This window comes from Rousettus aegyptiacus, unplaced genomic scaffold (genome assembly GCF_014176215.1).
Source record: "Rousettus aegyptiacus isolate mRouAeg1 unplaced genomic scaffold, mRouAeg1.p scaffold_m13_p_15, whole genome shotgun sequence".
NCBI lineage: Eukaryota > Metazoa > Chordata > Mammalia > Chiroptera > Pteropodidae > Rousettus > Rousettus aegyptiacus.
Window position 1 is genome coordinate 59,115,871 of NW_023416290.1, and position 17,680 is coordinate 59,133,550.

A 17,680-nucleotide genomic window follows, 5' to 3' on the forward strand; every position below is an offset into this window, starting at 1 on the left:
CAAAGGACTTCTACAGGTAGTGCGCATTTCTTAGGCTTCTCCCTGACCACTTCGTCTTTGGTGGCCACCAGGCATGGGACTCTCTCTCCCCTGTATCTTCCAGCAGGCTGGTTTACATACATGAAGGCTGGTGTTTATTTACTCAGATATAATTCACATGCAGTGAAAATGTACCATTCAATCAGTTTTCACAGATTTATATCAAGACGCGGAACATTCCTAACTCCCTGGGAAGTCCCCACGGGTCCCTTCCCCTCTAATTAAGGCTATCGATCGTTCTAACTTAATTTGGTAACCGAATTCTGAGTGTCTGAGAAGGGATGGAAGACTGTGACCAGCACCAGGCCTCCACCGACCGTTACCACAACACGGCCAGGCCCCAGCGCGGCCTCACGGAGGGTTACGCCCTGCAGCTCACGGGCACAGTCTGGACCCTGGTTGTCGCTGTCCTCAGAGACTGAACTCGGGTCCCTCTTGGTCTGAATGTAACTAGGTCACAGCACTCGTTCCGGGGTGCAGAACGAGGTCCCACGTGGCGCGCGGCCGCACCTTTCCTGGGCCTGAGGACTCAGTTTGAAACCCTTCCCCTCACGGCTCCACCCCCCGCCCAGCTCTATTTCTAGGGCCCCTTCCTGTGGGGATCCACAAGAAAGGGGAAGGGGAAGGCAAGGCCTCGGAGGAGGAAGCAGCGCCCGGGGGTGGGGCCAGAGGGCTGCTCTCCCACTGGCCAAGCGCCTGGGGTCATCGCACTTAGCGGAACAATCAAATGCCATAAAACCAGGCTTATGGCCCATAAAACGATATCCAGGAAGTCTTCGCATAGCTCGCAAACTGCTTTCTCTAAGGACAGTGTTGTATGTAAGTGCTAGAGCATTAACTGTCACATCTGAAACATGCAGAGGCTTTCTTCCGAAAGCCTGATTCACAGCGCCCTCCGCTAAAGCATGACGCCCCGACCTGCGACCTGCAGAGGACTCGGGGAAGGTCAGACCGCTTCTTCCGAGGCGCGGGCAATTCCGCCTTCCCGGGGCCTCCTCTCCAGTGAGAAGCGTGAGGAAGTTTAGCGGTGACCCGCCCCGGGGCTTCTAGCCGAAGGCCCAGAGGACCTCTGGAGGCGGGCTCCCCGAGCGCGGCAGCTGCCGGCTCCCTCCGGAGCCTGCTCCGGCGACAGCGACAGCCGGAGCGTTCGGAGGCAACAATTTGGTTATGATTTGCAGATGCACTTAGACAAGTGAAACTACAATTGTTCCAATCAACAACTTCCTCTATTGTCCTGTTTCTAATTTAAGGGTAACTGATGCCAAAACACATGACTTCCTACAATTTGCTGTGTGGAAAAGCTGGCTGTAAACGAAATGTCATCAGAAAGTCAGCGGCGGAGTCGTTTCTGACAGGCGTCTGGAGCCTCAGGTCGGGTCTGCAGCTCCACCTGACGGTCCCCACCCTGGGCGGCCCCGCGCGAGGACACTCAGTGACCCGCGCATGCCCGCGTTGCGACGGGAGCGCGCCCCGCTTCGCCACGCCCCCCACGTGAGCGCGTGCGCCCGCGGCGACCGGGCGGCCCGGACCTGCGGCAAAGGCTTGCGGTGACGGCTGTCCGCAAGCCCGTCGTTTAAAACAGGCAGCCCTCGCCCCCTCTCACAAAACCCACTCCGACTACTGGCATTTTTCTACAACGTTATCGACACCATCAAGTGCTGAAGGTACTAACTGCCGGACGTCACCGCCTGCGTCTGCCGGCGCAGGCCTCTCCGGTGCCACCGGCGAGCCACGCTCCCTTCAGAAAACCACGGCAAAGACGACCAGCTCGCGGACGACGCAGACGCCGGGGAACCCGGCGCACGGGTGCTGGACTACGAATTAAAAGACGTAACGCAGAATCAAGCAAGTTCAAAGTATCCTTGGTAAGAATGGAAGAGTATTCTCGCAAACCTGTTTATCAGGTTACTTCCTGGAATCACTTAGGAAATCGCCGTCGGCCAATACAAAATCCACGCGTCAATGACAGGCCGAGCCACACGCGGGGAGAAAAACGCCGGGGAGAGGGCTGTTTATCCGAAATGCACACACACCGGTAAGAAAATAATTCAATTAAAACACGGGCAGAAACTGGACACCTTGCCCAGAAGAGAACGGACGGCAGATGAGCAGCACGTGAAAACGCCCCACGCCACACGCCATCAGGGGAGGGCGAACCAGAACGAGACGGCGCCACAAGCCGGCGAGGACGTGGGGACACGGAGCAACGCGGCCACTGTGGAACAGTCCGGAAGTTTCTTACAAAACTCAATGGACTCTCACCGTGTGACCCGGTAATCGTGCTCCTGCGTAGCTGCCCAAAGGAGCTGAAAACTTATGTCCACATGAAAAGCTTCACGTGGATGTTTACACCGCTTTATTTGTAACTGCCAAACCTTGGAAACAACCAAGCAGGTGACAGATAAAGACACGCAGGGACCTCACGTGCACGTGGCTAAGTACAAGAAGCCGGTGTGAAAGGCTACATCCTGCGCGATTCTAACTACGACGATCTGGAAAGGGCAAAGCTGGCGACCGCGGAGAGTGGTCGCTGCTGGGGCGTCTGGGGGGTGCGGAGGGGCGCCAGGCGGCAGCCTGGGGCGTCTGGGGGTGCGGAGGGGCGCCAGGCGGCAGCCTGGGGCGTCTGGGGGGTGCGGAGGGGCGCCAGGCGGCAGCCTGGGGCGTCTGGGGGTGCGGAGGGGCGCCAGGCGGCAGCCTGGGGCATCTGGGGGGTGCGGAGGGGCGCCAGGCGGCAGCCTGGGGCGTCTGGGGGTGCGGAGGGGCGCCAGGCGGCAGCCTGGGGCATCTGGGGGCGCGGAGGGGCGCCAGGCGGCAGCCTGGGGCGTCTGGGGGTGCGGAGGGGCGCCAGACGGCAGCCTGGGGCATCTGGGGGGCGCGGAGGGGCGCCAGGCGGCAGCCTGGGGCGTCTGGGGGTGCGGAGGGGCGCCAGGCGGTGGCCCTGCTCGCAGGGCACCGCGTGCCCAGGCCCCATGGAATGTGCAACAGCGAGAGCGGCCTGTAAGGCAAACGCTGGACGGGGTGGTGACGACGTGTCTGGCGGGGTCCCGGACCCTGACAATGCTCCGCTCGGGGGAGCAGGTGGCAATGGGGAGGCTGCGCCCGTGAGGACGGGCAAACTCTGTGCTCTGTGCTCAGTTTTGCTGTGGACCTAACACTGTTCTAAAATATACTTTATTAATTTAGAAAATGTAGCCTCCTTACATTAAAACATAAGGCACAATCAAAAACATCCGGCAAGCAAGGGTGTGAGAGGCCGTCACGCTCGCGTATTATGTACTTACAAGCACTTCCTCACACCTGACAGCACCCAGACACGAGCCTGCCCACCTCCGGGCTGAGCGTCACCTGCAGACACGCCGGGGGCCCCCCGATCACTCGGGGAGCCTCTAGTCTAGGACGCGCAGCCGAAGAAATACAAAGCTAACACCACACCTTGGATCAGGCAGGTGACTGGCTGTCCCCGCAGCGCAGCTTCTCAGCATCCATGTGGATTAGTGTTCCCCCAAGTTTGTTTACTCTTACCCCCCAAGGTGACAGGGGAGGTGGGTCCCCAGGGTGACTGGGTCGTGGGGGGCCTCATGAAGAGACCCGGAGCTCCCTGGCGCCTTCCGCCACGCGAGGGCACGGTGAGCGTGGTCTGCCAACCCGCAAGCGGCCGCCGAGACAGACGTCGGCGAGTCTGCCGGACCCCTGACCTCGGACTCCCCGACCTCCGGGACGGCGAGAAGGGAGGATCGCTGTCTACGAGGCTGTGGCATCCTGCCACGCGGCCAAATGGACTGAGGCCGTGTGAAGGAGCCTGAATCGGGCGGGGTGTTCGCCCCCAGGGGAGCACGTTTAAAATGCTCATTCCCGGGCCCCGCCCCGGCCCGCTGAGCCAGCTCTTTGGGAAAGGGCCTAAGAATCTGCACTGCAACATACTCCTGTGGCACGGCCAGGTCTGAGACTCGCTGCGGATACGAGGACCACGCGTGACCCGGTGGGGACAGGGTGCTGCCACGCTGGTGTAAACGACGAGAAGCTAACCGTGCCGTGAACCTTGTAAGCCAGCCTTTGAGTGCTTTGTGTCAAAGGACGTAGTCAAGGACACTTCAGAAACCAAGCGTGACATCCGTCAGACCCGACATCTCTCCTGACACTCCTTCTGATCGGTTTGCTGTGAACTTGGTGTTGGCAGAAGGAAGCGTCTGCGTGTGTGAGATAGAGTGTGTACAGTGTGTAAAATACTCCGGACGCCGAGATCGGATCAAGAGAGCCCTGGAAAGGGACCCCGGGGGGGGGGGGTGAGGGGGTGAAACCGTAGCTACACCTTGTCAGCGTCAGCGTGAGCGTGAGGAGCAGCGGCTGCCCCCCCCCCCCGCGCCCTGGCCCTCCCCGCCGGGCAGACCTCCCCGAGCTTGAGCCGGGCTGCTGGCTCCCGGAGGTGCCCAGTCACGGCACTCACGGCAGGCAGCCACTGCCCACGGCCACGCCCCACACCCACTACGGGCTCCCAGAGGTAGGGACATTGCCACTCCTCCCGGGACACTGGGGAGACTCTGAGCCCACTTCTCAAGACCCGGGGAGCATGGTGTTCTCCGATGTGGCCCGGCCGTCCCTCAGGCAGGCCCCACCAGACCCAGGGGTCCCCCAAACCAGCGTCTCCCGATTCTCACCATAGGAAGGGAGGCCATGCTTCCCGCAGGGGGCACGCAGCCGCCGCCAGCCCCGCCGCTCGCCGGCAGGTACCGAGGGCAGGAGGCGCTCCGACCACCGCGGGGGGCGGGCAGCGCCTGGCAGCGGGGCGCCCAGCGAGAAACGAGCGCCCGAGCGCACACGCAGGGGCCCTGGCAACCCGCGAGCACCGCACGGGAGCAGAGCCGGTTTTCGACAACCTCTCCTTTTCCCAGAGAAGAGCACTACAATCGGGGAGCGCAAAGAAAACCCATTTTCTTCTGAACAGGAAGCAGAAACCAGTGTCGAGGCTAATGAACAGTCGAGATGATTATTTAAATGCCTTAAAACTGGCAAACTGCCATTTAAGCAAACTTTCAAATTACACACACTCCATTAAGTACTATTTTTAAAAAGTCACCCCACCCTCCAGCAGCTCACAAAATTCACACCCACGTGGAATTTCTCAAGAATTACCACACTTTAATGAAATCGAGCCTGAGTTCAGTGGCTCTCAGGGTGTGTGACCTGGGCCTTGTAGCATGAAACTCAGCTGTCAGGTTTGCGGGTCACGCCCTCCGGTGCAGTCCAGGGGACTTGTCCCAGGGGCTTCCCGCCCACACAGCAGCTGGCCTGGGAGCTTCCTGTCTCCCCCCTCGCCACACCCAGAGCGCCACAGGGCCACCCTGGTCCTACCGCCCCCCAGAGGCCACCTGGCTGTAGTCAGCTCCCCTGTCCCTGCATGACAGGGCCCCAGGGGCAGGTGGAGAGCCAGGTGGGATGCAGGGGCTCGAAGGATGGAACAGGCAGGTGAAGTCATCTCAGGTGCTGTCCTAAGCCAGAGGCCGCAGAGGGTCGGGCTGGCAGGATGAACTGGCCAGCCCGCAGCCAACACCCGAGGTGACCTGGGGACACAGCCCTCCTGCAACAGCACCGAGGGGCGTCGGAGGACAGGACCTTCCGGCTGCCAAGGCCAAGCACGAGATTAACACCACTCGCTCACTCACAGGGGCATGGGCCTCCTTGGCCAGCACACCTGGCCCCGGAGGGCACTTCCCATCCGCAGAGGACGCCCCCAGGAGCCCTCAGAGTAGCCACGGGCAGCCAGCCAGCGCCAGGTGACAGGAGCGGGCGGGTGGGCGCTCGGCTTCGCTCCAGTGACCGCGCACCCCCGGGAGAACCGCCAGCGCTGCGCATGAGCCCCGCAGTCCACCCACACGCCTCGCCACCGCCCACCGCCCCGAGGCCTGACGCCCGAGCCACGGAGGCGGAGCGGAGCGCGAGTGCCCACGACGGCGGGGGGCTCGACGCCGGGCCTCGGGGAAGCCCGCACCCCGCTTCCCAAAACGGAGGGCCGAGGCATCGGCGCTGAAGCCGCGCGCCTGTTTAAACAGAATCCTGCTTCACCTTCAGCTAAACGGTTACCGAGATCTGAAGAACGAGGCGGCACCCAAAACTCAGACATATTAGAAGCTCCTTTTGGAGGAAATTACACGGAAAAGCACTGCCCCACCCAAAGGAAATATTCTCTGCCACATTTACCTTCTGTTCAAATGCAGACTTGCTTGCTTCACTTTTTACCTCTGACCTCCGTGAGGTTTTCCTTGATTTGCACAATCGGCTGAGTAGGAGGGCGTTTCAATTAAAAAGCGGCAAGTGTTTATTTTTTTCCTCCCCTTCTTCTACACGTTCCTAGCACTGACTGCTAGCTGAAGCCACTCGAGGCAGAATGAAGCCCTGGCTGCCATGGAAACACACAGCTTTCAAACCCAGCAGTGCCTGGAACCCTGGCCGACAGGGAAACCGAGCTTCGGGATCGGCCTGCAAAGCCAAATGAGCCACCACTGCCAACGGTCTGGGCTAAACCAGCATTTCTCTGAACGTCTAATTACTCCATCTAGGCGCAAAGCCAGGTACCCATAAACTCCGTCTCAATCACCCACGACATGGGAGAGGGAGAGAGAGAGGGAGAGAGAGAGAGAGAGAGAGAGAGAGAGAGAGAGAGAGAGAGAGAGAGAGAGAGAGAGAGAGAGAGAGAGAGAGAGAGAGAGAGGGGAAGGTCGCAAGCTGCCTAAAGACTCGTAACCACCAAGGGGCATTAAAAAATAAAAATAAAAATTCCTCGCATTACACACATATAATCAAGAACTGACCTCAAAGACAAGGGCATAATCAAGGAATACCACTAAAGACTGCCAGGATGTAATGAATCCTTTTGATGGCACTTTTATGTAAAATCCAATCAAAGCAGGTTCCAGACTGAATTTGTCCTTAGGCAAAAAAGGACGCAGCGCAGAAGTGAAAACGGGGAGCAAGTGCCTAACGAGACAGAGTTATCCGAATTACGGTCCATGTGTCCGGTGAACAGTCGATGTTTTTAAAGAGCATAAGTATGAAATAAACTCGAAAAAAATGTCGAAACCAAACTGTTTTTTTAAAAAGGTAAATTTTGTGTGAATGAAGAAAACTTATCTATGACTTTGGCCTGGGGTTAAATTTATTCTTACTTTCTAAGACCATAAAAACACAAAACCTGGCACTCTTCCTTTATCTCCTTACACACCTGAAGCTCGGGTCACAGGTGAGCGATGCACAGAGGTGCGATGAGTCAACCTGCGCCATTAATGACAGCATGGCTTTGCTGAGCACGAAGACTGACCCAAAGGCCACAGCGTCCTGTGAGGTCTCTATGCGCTCCACAAGCCTGTCCTGTGTCATGGACCCCTCCTGTCACCACCAACAGGGTTCCCCACAAGGGAGAGGTGGTCCCAGGACAGTCCCATAGGGGAGCCCTGTGCCCCTCCTCGGGCCCAGGCCGTCCCTTCTTCTGCCACCTCCTGTCTCTACTCAGGGAAGTGGCTGGGAGCACCAGGGGACAGCTCTTCTAGAAGGGGAGGGGGCGGAGCCTGCTCTATGCTTCCTTGGCTGCACAAATGAGACTATAAACCCAGACTCTCCCCTTCACCTCTACAGAGACCAACATCCCCTTAACCTGGGGCCCCCAATTTTCTGTGAATAAATCCAGTTTTTCTGCTGTCTGGAAAAGCCAGCTGCTGTTCAGAATGGGCGCTTCTGCGCGATTACGGACAGTTGGCATGATAAGCATCACTATCACCTATGGAACGAATTATGAGAGTTCTGATACTGTCAAAAATGGCTTCTTAAAAACTGGTGTCCTCTCGAGATGTACCAAAAGCCTTAAAATATGCATTCTCTCTTAAAAAAGGGGTTCCCAGACCCAACTACATCATGTGTGGAGATTTCCCCACACCAACGGGCAATTCTCGGACATCAGCAGGGTACCCAAGAATTCGGCACAACTCCGACACCACCTAACTCTGAGGCAGAATCGGGTTCCACAGGTAAAGGGGCTGTTCGACAAGGCCGCCCTCCACTTCAGACGGATCAGAAAGAGGTCTCAGGACCCCCTCCTTGGGTTCAAGTAATTTGCTAGAACAGCTCACAGGATTCAGGAAAACTCACTCACTTGGTAGATTACCAACTTATTACAAAGGGTATTAGTCTGTGGCCACGCCCCCCTGAACAGGCCCGATCCCATCTGCTCTCGGAAGCTAAGCAGGGTCGGCCCGCTTAGTACGTGAATGGGAGACCACCTAGGAAGACCAGGTGCTGTAGGCCTAAAAAATAAGGGATTGTAAGCTGACAAAGGATATTAAAAGATATAAAACAGCCAGATCAAGAGAAATGCAGGGCGAGGTCCCTAACAAAAGAGCTTCTGTCCTCATGGAGCCAGGAGCCCCACATGCTGGCTCGTGGAGCCTTCTGATTGCGAGGACCAAGGAGCTGTCCCCTGGGTTTTTATGGAGGCTTCATTACTAGCCAGGACTGACCACATCACTGGCCATTTTCACTGAGCTCCATCCATCTATCTCCACCTGCCTCTCCCCAGTTGGGAGGGAGGGAGATTGGGACAGAAAGTTCCAACCCTCTAATCACATGGTTGGTTTTGCCTAGCAATCAGCCCCCACCCTTGGGTACTATCCAAAAATTCACCTAATTAACCTAACAAAAGACACCTTTATAACTCTAGACACTTAGGAAATTCCAAAGGTCTTGGGAGCAGGGCCAGGAACCGTGGATGAGACCAAATATCTTATAACTCACATGGCACCTTTTAATATAGCAAAGAGGCATGAGGACGATGCAAAGTAACTAAATATTAAGCCAGGCTGTATTCAGAGCTTCGTGCTGCTAGACAGGGGAACCTGCAGGAAGACTCCTGCAGAGATGACTGACCACTGCTCCCCACATCTTTAATGCTGCACTCCCACACCCAGGAAAGAAGCTAGATACACGCTCAAGTCCTGGAGCACCCAGAGTCTCACGCTCTGGTTGTCAGGGGAGATCACGCCTCCGTCTGTGGAGTGTTAGTCCTCCTCTAACTTTCCTTTCGTCTGCAACTCCGGCTCACACTTGGAGTCAAGGACCCTCGCTTGGCAGGCGTGGTCCCCACGTGGGGAGATTCGCCCCGTCCTGCATCACTTTCATCCTGCAGTTCCATTCTCTAGAACTCGGAAGAAAACAAGACGCAGGGGTGCTTAATACTAACGAGGGACTCCTGGAAAGCACCTCTAGGACACCCGAAGTGTCCCTTAGGGACAGGTCTGTTTAATGAAGTGTGGCACAACCACACACACAATCGCACTGTGTTGACACAAGAGTATATTTCACATTAAGTACAAAAATCGAGCACACATACAATCCCATTATGTTTTTTAAAAGTATAAATGCAGAGGAAAAGGTGTTATCTCTGGTGATTCATAGTTATATTCTTTCTGTTTCTATATGACTTAAAATGTACTTTTAATTAAAAAAAAAAAACAGTAAATTACCTTTAAAAATATTTTCTGGTGGCCCTATGCAGACCTTGCTGCGTGGTCTGATGCGTTCTACGATGCACAGATGACTCTCAGACAGCCTGGGCGAGGGCTGGGGACAGCAGGTCTGAGAGCCACTTGTGAACTCACCGAGCTACTGACAGGGACACTTAATTGGTGCAGACTCAAAGCTGGGTACCGAGAACCATCTCAGAAGCCTGCCCCAGCCGGGCACGGGCAGTGAAGTGGCCGCGGCCGTTCTGTACCCCTCCGCGCTGGCTTCTGGGGCAAGCGGCTGTTCCCCCACCGGGCCTGGCGGGGCCTCGCTGGCGCTTCACCGGCTCCGACCGCAACGCAGGGCTTTTCGTTCCCTGGCACCTGGCACCCCTCATGCAACTCTGAGTCTGCTTTGTTCAGCCTCCTTCCTCCCCACTGCGCTGAAAGCGGGTGCCCACCCTCAGCTACACCGGCACTTGCTTTGCTCATCCCGGATTCTCCCACAGTGCACTGCACACCAGGGTAACTCATGGTGGGCCTCGACTGCTGGGCACGGTGCCCATTAAGGAGAAAGAGGAGTAACTGCTTTCTTTTCTCTCCAGGCCAAGAGACGAAACAGAGCAGCCCTGCACCAAGGTCAGAGTCGTGGAGTCAAGCTCCGCACATCCGGGAACACGCAGCAGCCTCCCCGCCGGCAGCCCCAGTGCCGGATTCCCAAGGCCAAATGCCTCATTTTGATTTCTCTGCTAAAAACACCCAACAGGCACCTATCCAACTGGTTAATCCATGGGTGCTGACGTCCCGGGCCTAAGCACTGCCCTGCAGGGTCGGATTACCGGCCGAGCCCGCGGAAGAATGCTGCCTCCACCAGCCCTGAGAACACAGCACCAGGAAAAAGAGCCTGAGCAGAAAGGAGGCCCAGAATTCCCCAGCACCTGTAATCCAGGTGAGCGCTGGAAGGGCCACGGTTCCAAAAACGTTAGACGTGTCCATGCCGCCTTCTACAAACAATGCCGCACACGGATGCGCAGACCCGCACGGCCGGCCCGATGCTGCCGCGGCCCTTCGGCGCCGCCACTCCAGGCCCAGCCAGCCCCGCGCGGCTGCTCGCCCGGAGGCGGACTGCCTGGTGCGCGCCAGGCACGGACCAGGGCACGGGGAAGGCACTAAACACAAAGAGGGACCGCCGATCCCCCCGAAGGGCAGCACCTGGCCACCGAGCTGGACCGAAGCTCACAAAAGTGAAGCACGAGGCTCTTTAAAAAGCGAGGAGAATAATTAAAACCGAGCTACTCTGGCACAATCGAGTCGTCAAATTCTTAAACACACAGTAACTTATGTAAACTCAGTGTGACAGTACGATCTGAAGGTGCTACTACGGAAAGACTCCACCTGTGCTGAAACGAGTAAGAACGAAATAGGTTAGAGTTTACTTCTACTGGGAACGAACGGCGACTTAGTCACAGCTTTTAAATGGCGCGCTTCCCACCCAGGAATGGGCTGCGCTTCCGCACACCTCCGCGCCTGCGCACACCTCCACGCTCCCGCACATCTCTGCGCCTGCGCACACCTCCACGCTTGCGCACATCTCTGCGCCTGCGCACACCTCCACGCTTCCGCACACCTCCACGCTTGCGCACACCTCCACGCTTCTGCAGGTCGGCCCCACGGCTCGCGGCTGCGGTCCGGGTCCCGGTCCCAGCAGCCTGACCCCAGACTGCGAGTGCTTTCGATGTCTGGGCAACAGGTGTTCACAGCGCTCACCAGTCCTGCTGAATTTTCAGAGGCATCAGAAGGTAAGACGTTTTCCTTGGGGGAGACAAAGTTCTGAGGATGGACGGTGGTGGTTGCGCAGCGGCGTGAATGTTGTTAATGCCCCTGAATCGTACCCTTAGAAATAGTTAAAATGGAATTTTACCATGATAAAAAGGAGATAAATGTAACATATCTATCTAGAAAATGACCTGGAAAGTCGCCTTAGCAAGAACGTGGGTTTTTCCCCCCATGGGAGCCCAGCACATCCCCCAGTGATTCGGCTAACCACCAAGGACGTTGGCCTGTGGACAGGGATGGGAACCTGCGTGGCGGTAAGGACAACAGGAAGACATGGGACACACACCGTCTCCTGGCCCCACTTCGGCCACCGACAGCTCAGAGCACTGACTTCAGCCCAGCCCGGCTCAGGGCGTCTGTCAGGAGTCAGGGAGACAGAGAGAGACTGGAGACAAAGACGAGCAGAGACAGAAGAGGAACAGCAAGGCCAGCAGGACGAGTGAGTCAGCTGACCTAGGAGGAAGTGCTGGGCCCCTGACTAAGGTCTCGGCAGAGCACAGACACGACTCTGCTGACACCCGGAGCTGGCCCCGGCCCTGCTGGGCGTCTGTGCTCAGGCAGTGGCTACTCGGACCCGTCTGACGAGGGCCCGGCGCACAGTTCACTACCTTCAGGAGCCACCTGGTCCCCTCTGTCTCCCCCACCCCCTGCCAGCCCGTGCTGAAGGGTCCTCCCTGGCCTAACACCCTTACCAAGGGTCCACCCCTGGCCCTGGACAAATGGAACTCGCTTCCGGCTCTCCCTCCTGTCCAGTCCTCGCCACGCCCCAACCACTGCGGCTGTCCCTGCGGACCCCCTGTGACGCCCCGTCTCCGGCTGTGCCAGCCCCGTTCCTGCCTCCTCCTGCCCTCGCCTGGGCCCACACCCATCTCACCTCTTGTTCCATGATGCGCTGGCACCAGGAAGGCACTAACGAGCACAGGAGCATTTGTGGAGCCAGGCCCCTGGCCCTGTCCCCACCCACCACCCCTCCTAGCTGCGAGGGGGGCTGCCAGGTGGAAGAAACCGGTTCTGGAGAAGATCCAAGAAGTGGCTCCTTTTACTGAAAAGTAACATCCTCAAGAAAGGTTCTGACTTGGGTTTTTTTTAAGGACTAAAGTCACTACCAGTGTTATTTTCCTTTAGACCTGAAACCTCCCAACCACACAAACGCCACCTCCCGAGCCCATACTCTTGTTACATATATCCCATTTCTTTTGTGGTGAGGACTGTTTTCGCTCTGGAAGGAGATGTCTCCGGTTTTAAAGGGTCAGTTCATAAAAACTTCGGGCTCCAAGTACAACAGTTCACATTCCTGAAAATCCTCCCAATCATAAAATGAGCAACACCTGAACAGCTCAGCAGCCAGGTCGCCCCTCCCCCGGCTCATGCCAAACGGTTGGCAGTGACAAACAAATGCCACACAGATAAAGACCTCTTTACAAGAACAGCAGAAGCAAGTCCATCTGTTAACAAACACTAACTGTTGAATTAAAGGTTGCAAGTTCAAGCACAATCTGCCTATTGTAAACAGTGTCTCAGTTTATCAATGTAACAACAACTCTCTTTCAAAGACTGATAAAGTTCTCACAAACACTGGCCCTCCAGCATTTTTAAGATACTTTACAGGATAAATATTAACTCGGGACTTGCTACAGAAGTAAAAGCTGCCAAAGAAGCATTTAAAAAAAAAAAAAGAGGGAGCAGCAGCCCCAAGAGGGTAGTGAGGGCCCTGGGCCACAGCCACTCCCCGCTGGCCTTGTCCTGGTCCCTGAGCCACTGCCCTGGGCCAGACCCACCAGCTCTCTGCCCCCCGGGGCCTCCCGGCATAGAGGGCAGGGCTGCAGCTGTTCCCGGATTGGGGGGCACAGTGCCAAGCACTCAACAAGCCAACCACCAGGCAGACAAAAAGAACTGGAACATGGAGATAATTAAAAGGAGAGATCTTAAGATAATTGCTGGGATGAACAGGAACAAAGAGCATCACAGCCCAAATATGATTTAAACTTAATTTCTTGACAGACAGTTAAGTACCCTGGGTGACCAAAAGTGACACAGTGCACGGAGAGCCGGCCAACAGCCGATGCCACAGGGACCTGCTGTCCGCAGCCGGGCTGGTGGGTGTAGCAGTCAGCGCTGCCGCCAGCTCCAGACGTCATGCACCCTGGGCATCACCTGGGCGTCCTGCTCACATCTGACACAATGGCCTGCAACTCTACAGGACCTGGAATCAAATCAGAACAAAGCCCGCCACAGCACAGGCGACAAGGAATGCTCCCCCAGCAGATGCGGAGCTCGGGCTCCCTGGCAGGCGGAGGGCCCCACGGGACTGCCCGGCATGGCCTCCGGCAGCACAGGAGGCACGCAAGGTGCAGGCAGGGCCCCCCGGACAGGTCCAGGCGCCGTGGCTCCTCCCTCCTCTGTCCCTGGCCGTCCCCCGCCACGCTTGGTGCTTCTGAAGCAAAGCCACACACTGCACGCGCCTGAGACGCGCTTCTGCCCCTGGCCTGCAGACGCCGCGCAGAGAAATGGGTGGCCGGGTCGGGGTCACAAAGGCCGCCTCTGCCGACAGCTGTTCCCCAGTCCGTGAATGGGGACGACACCTACAGGCTGTTCCGAGGACTGGCAGCTGCAGGCGACCGCCATGGTGCCTAAACCCAGCAAATTCTCAGTGCGGAGGTCCTCGAACAGGAGAATGGCAGCCGCCCCAGTTATATCTGGCCGAGACACCGCTAAAGACCCCGCGTGAGCCAGGGCCTTCGCACGGCCACACCGGAGTGCGCCGTGCAGTGCGCGGGACTCGGCCCTAAGGGGTCGAGGACGGCCGAGCAGAGAGCGGTCTCGCCGAGGCCGGAACCGCGGGACAGGCCCTGCCGCTGCCCGGGGCGCCCAGAGAGCGAGAGCGGCAGCTAGCGAGGACCGCGCAGTGGCTGACGTGGTCTGACGAGCCTGTTTACCCAGAGCTGCCACTCACAGGGACACGTTGGCTAGAAAAACACAGCCTGCTCTGTCACCGTAAACAAGTCAGGAGCGCGTCACCCTGTGATGCCAGACCACTGTTCCCGTCTGCACAGCGCCTTCCCACGCCTGGGCGCAACGACGGGCAGGGACGAGTGTCAGCTGGGGGGACAGGAGCACGGCCCGACGGCGGGCAGAAGGGCGACCCCCGCGGCGGGCACCGCACACGGCCCGGGAGGCTAGGACAGCGCCCGCCCGTTACGGCACCTAAATCGGTGGGCGGTGGAAGGTTTGGAGGGAAACCTGTCAGTCAGCTCCACACCCGGCCAGGGCTGAGCGGCGTGGGCGAGGAGGGGACCTGGGGGCGGGGCGCACAGGGAACGGAGCGGAGGTTTTCTGCGGGAGCGGAGATGGCTGGCATGCCTCTGCGGCCAGTGCTGCGTGGGAACCGGGCCAGGGAACCCGGGGCTGGTGGTGTCAGTGACAGTGACGCTGAGCAGAGCGGCCCTGACGTTGGCTCCGTCTGCCCTCCATTTTGAGGAGCCTCCTCAAAGTTCCCGAACACTGGCCACCTGTCCTGACCAGGTCTGGAGGAGGCCCCAGAAGTGCACACGCAGCCATCTATATTCTCACCTGTCTTCAGGATTTATAAACGGGCCATGTACCACATATCTGTGACCAGGGACAGCGGTCCCCTTCAGCCTGTGAGTCCCTCCTCACCCTCCAGGCTGTCCCGCCTCCGGCTAGCGTCCTGCCCCGGGAAGCATCTTCCTGAACTAGCCTCCATCACTCACTCCTGACTTTGGAGGCCGCCTGCTCCTCAGTCCCCAGCACGAGGCATGACAGCCCCTCCTGCTCTGGACCCCTCGCCCTCCAGAACAGCAGACTTGAACCAGTCGCCGTCCAAGGCCACGGCTACGGTGACAAGCTCCCAGAAAGCAGTCACCTTCCGCACGGAGGCGGCGATGCCTCGGAGGCCTGGGCCCCGCCGCACCAGTGTGCTGTGTCCTGCTTTCTTCCCAGAGTTCCAAGGTTCTTGTCTGGGCACTGGGAAGTGGGATAAGCTGGAAGAGGCTGGGATTAGAGGTGGCAGATAAGGACTGTGTGACTTTAGTGTGGCCTACTGCCCAGCCCAGCAGGGTGAGGCCTGGCACGGGGAGATGGAGCAACTCTGCCAGCCGGCCTCTGCCATGGGCCCGGTGCCAAGCGGCCAGCAGGTGCTTCTGGCCAAGGCCACAGGTAGAGGCGCTTCAGAAATCACCCGAACCGCCCTTCCCTGTGTTATCTGCTATCTTAGTTTGCTGTCTGCACAACTTGTCATGAGCCACACTACTGTACCCCACAGCCTCAGCGCTGAACGACACCCCTGTCCTGAGCGGATGCAGAGCCTTTCCAGGGGGCAGCCGAGCCTAAGGTACCCCAGGGATGCTGAGGGGTGCTGTGCGGGGGGGGAGGCTGAGGGCACTTGGCGCTCCTCTTGGTGGGCAAAGCAGCAGCCTCCTCCGGGGTCCCGGAAGAGTGCCCCCGGCCTGCGGCTTCCACCCAGCGGCCGACAGACAGGAGTGGACGGCAGACGGAGGACAAACGGGAACGCAAGCCCTGGGCACTGCCGCCTGGACGGTCTCACCTGCCCCAGAAATCCCAGGCGTCAACTCCGCTCCAACCCCACCTTCGCTTTTAGGGTGGTCCCAGGGGGCCCGCCAGGCAAAGGGCACTGAGGGGCGGCGCCCAGTCAGCTTTTGGCTACCCCAGGGTAGCGCACGGCGACTGCCCTGCGGCTCGACGGCATTGGCAGGCGGCAGCGCGGGCACAGGGTGCCCTGCTCGGGCCCCGGCGGGGGGCGGCCCCGCGCGGAGCTTCAGCAAACCAGCGCCTGGGCCACACAGGTCCCGAGTGGCACCAGGTTTCAGCTGTACAATCACAAATACGTCCCTTGAAAGCGCACGTCACTTGGCAGGACTGAGAGTCAGACCCGGGCCGCCTTTACAACACTTCTGCCTGGACTTGCTTTACAGCCGCTGAGTGACGTTCTCACCGCTGCCTCCCACCTGCGCCTGGCAGCGCTCTGCAGTGCCAGTGACCTACGACCCAGCGTGGAACGCCGGGGTGTGTGAGCTGAGGAGTCCCGAGGGACCTGCGACCCCGACCCCCGGGGACACTCGGCCGGCAGGGCCTGGGGCCTCGCTGCGGAAGGGCAGCTCAGGACCAGAGGGGCAGGTGTGCAGCGGGCGGGCGGAGGGCCGCGAGAGGAGGGGCCGGCGTGGGCAGCACCCCCCGCCGCGCCCCCGCCGAGGACGCCTGCTGTCTGTAAAAGCGCGGCTCCCGGGGGAGCCTCTGGAGACAGGCTCCGAGATGCTTCATTCTTTTCCTTATTTGCCGCTCTGAAAAATAATAAGCTGGTCCTCCTATTCTGAAACGGAAAACGGGCTGAAACTTCCACAGGGAGTGCCGATCAAAAGGAACAGGCCACCAGACCCAAACTAGTTCTCGTCTGGCCAGCGGCCCAGAGCACTCTACTGTCGACTCGGTGACAGCTCCCCCGGGGGTAGAGCCCTAATCCAGCACTGCGCAGGCCTCGGGCCTGCAGGACAAGCCGGAATGCAGGAAGCGCCTCAGCCCTCCGCGGGTCCTGCTAGGTGCCGGCCCCTCTACTCTCCGGGACAAAACAGCCACTCGCCACCCACCAGTGCCCTGAGGACAACGATCCCAGGGCACGGGCAACCTGCAAGGGCCGCGAGGAACCCGAGACGGCCGGACTGAGCGTGGAGCTCAGGGTCCAGCAGGCTCGGCGCAGACCCTGTGCCCCCCGCTGCCAAGGGCCGGGGGTGCGAGGGCCCGTCAGTTCCTGCCCTCGCTGTGCGGCCCCGGCCTGCCGTCCTCCGTGCGGGCAGCCACGGACCGCCCCCACGGGCCGTCCTCGGTCACGGCATCTCCCTGGCTTCCCCTCCACACGGGAGCCGAGTCCGTGGCCTCATGCCACGGCCGCCATGGCCTGCGCCGGGACGCAGGCAGCTCGCCACTTCTCTTCCAGCTACACACGTCCGTTCGACCTTCACTAAACCGTGACCGAATCCCCGTGCAGGGTGACAGGGCTCGGCCCAAGCCAGACCGCTCTGAGGCTGTGACACACATTCCCGACACCGAGGCAGCCTGCCTCCAAGGAATTCACGCTAAAACCCCGGGGGGCCTGGCCTCTGGTCAGTGCGCCCGGGTCGAGGATGTGCAGGCCCCAGGTGGGAGAACACGGACCAGCAGGGTCGATGGAGAGGCAGGTGTGAGGCAGTGGCAGGAAGCCCAGGACAGAGGCTGGTACACAGCGGAGAGCAGGCAGCAGGCGGGCAGGCAGCCATGTGCAGGACCCGCATGCCCTTCCCGGGCCGGCC

General features: G+C 59.0%; 1 protein-coding gene and 1 pseudogene across 5 annotated transcripts in view; one reads left to right on the forward strand and one right to left on the reverse strand.

Moving 5' to 3' along the window:
- SLC45A4 (solute carrier family 45 member 4) overlaps positions 1–17,680 on the reverse strand; it is a 52,124-nt gene that overhangs the window by 18,324 nt on the left and 16,120 nt on the right. Inside the window, exon 1 of one of the 5 annotated variants that reach the window (XM_036233100.1) lies at positions 12,235–14,461. The exons of 3 other annotated variants lie outside the window; for them this stretch is intronic. The gene's annotated coding sequence lies outside the window, so the exon portion shown is untranslated. Of the gene's footprint in view, positions 1–11,646; positions 11,991–12,234; positions 14,462–17,680 lie in introns of those variants that run through there. One more of the 5 variants, XM_036233099.1, reaches the window with a different exon arrangement.
- Positions 8,214–8,331, forward strand: LOC118612271 (annotated as a pseudogene).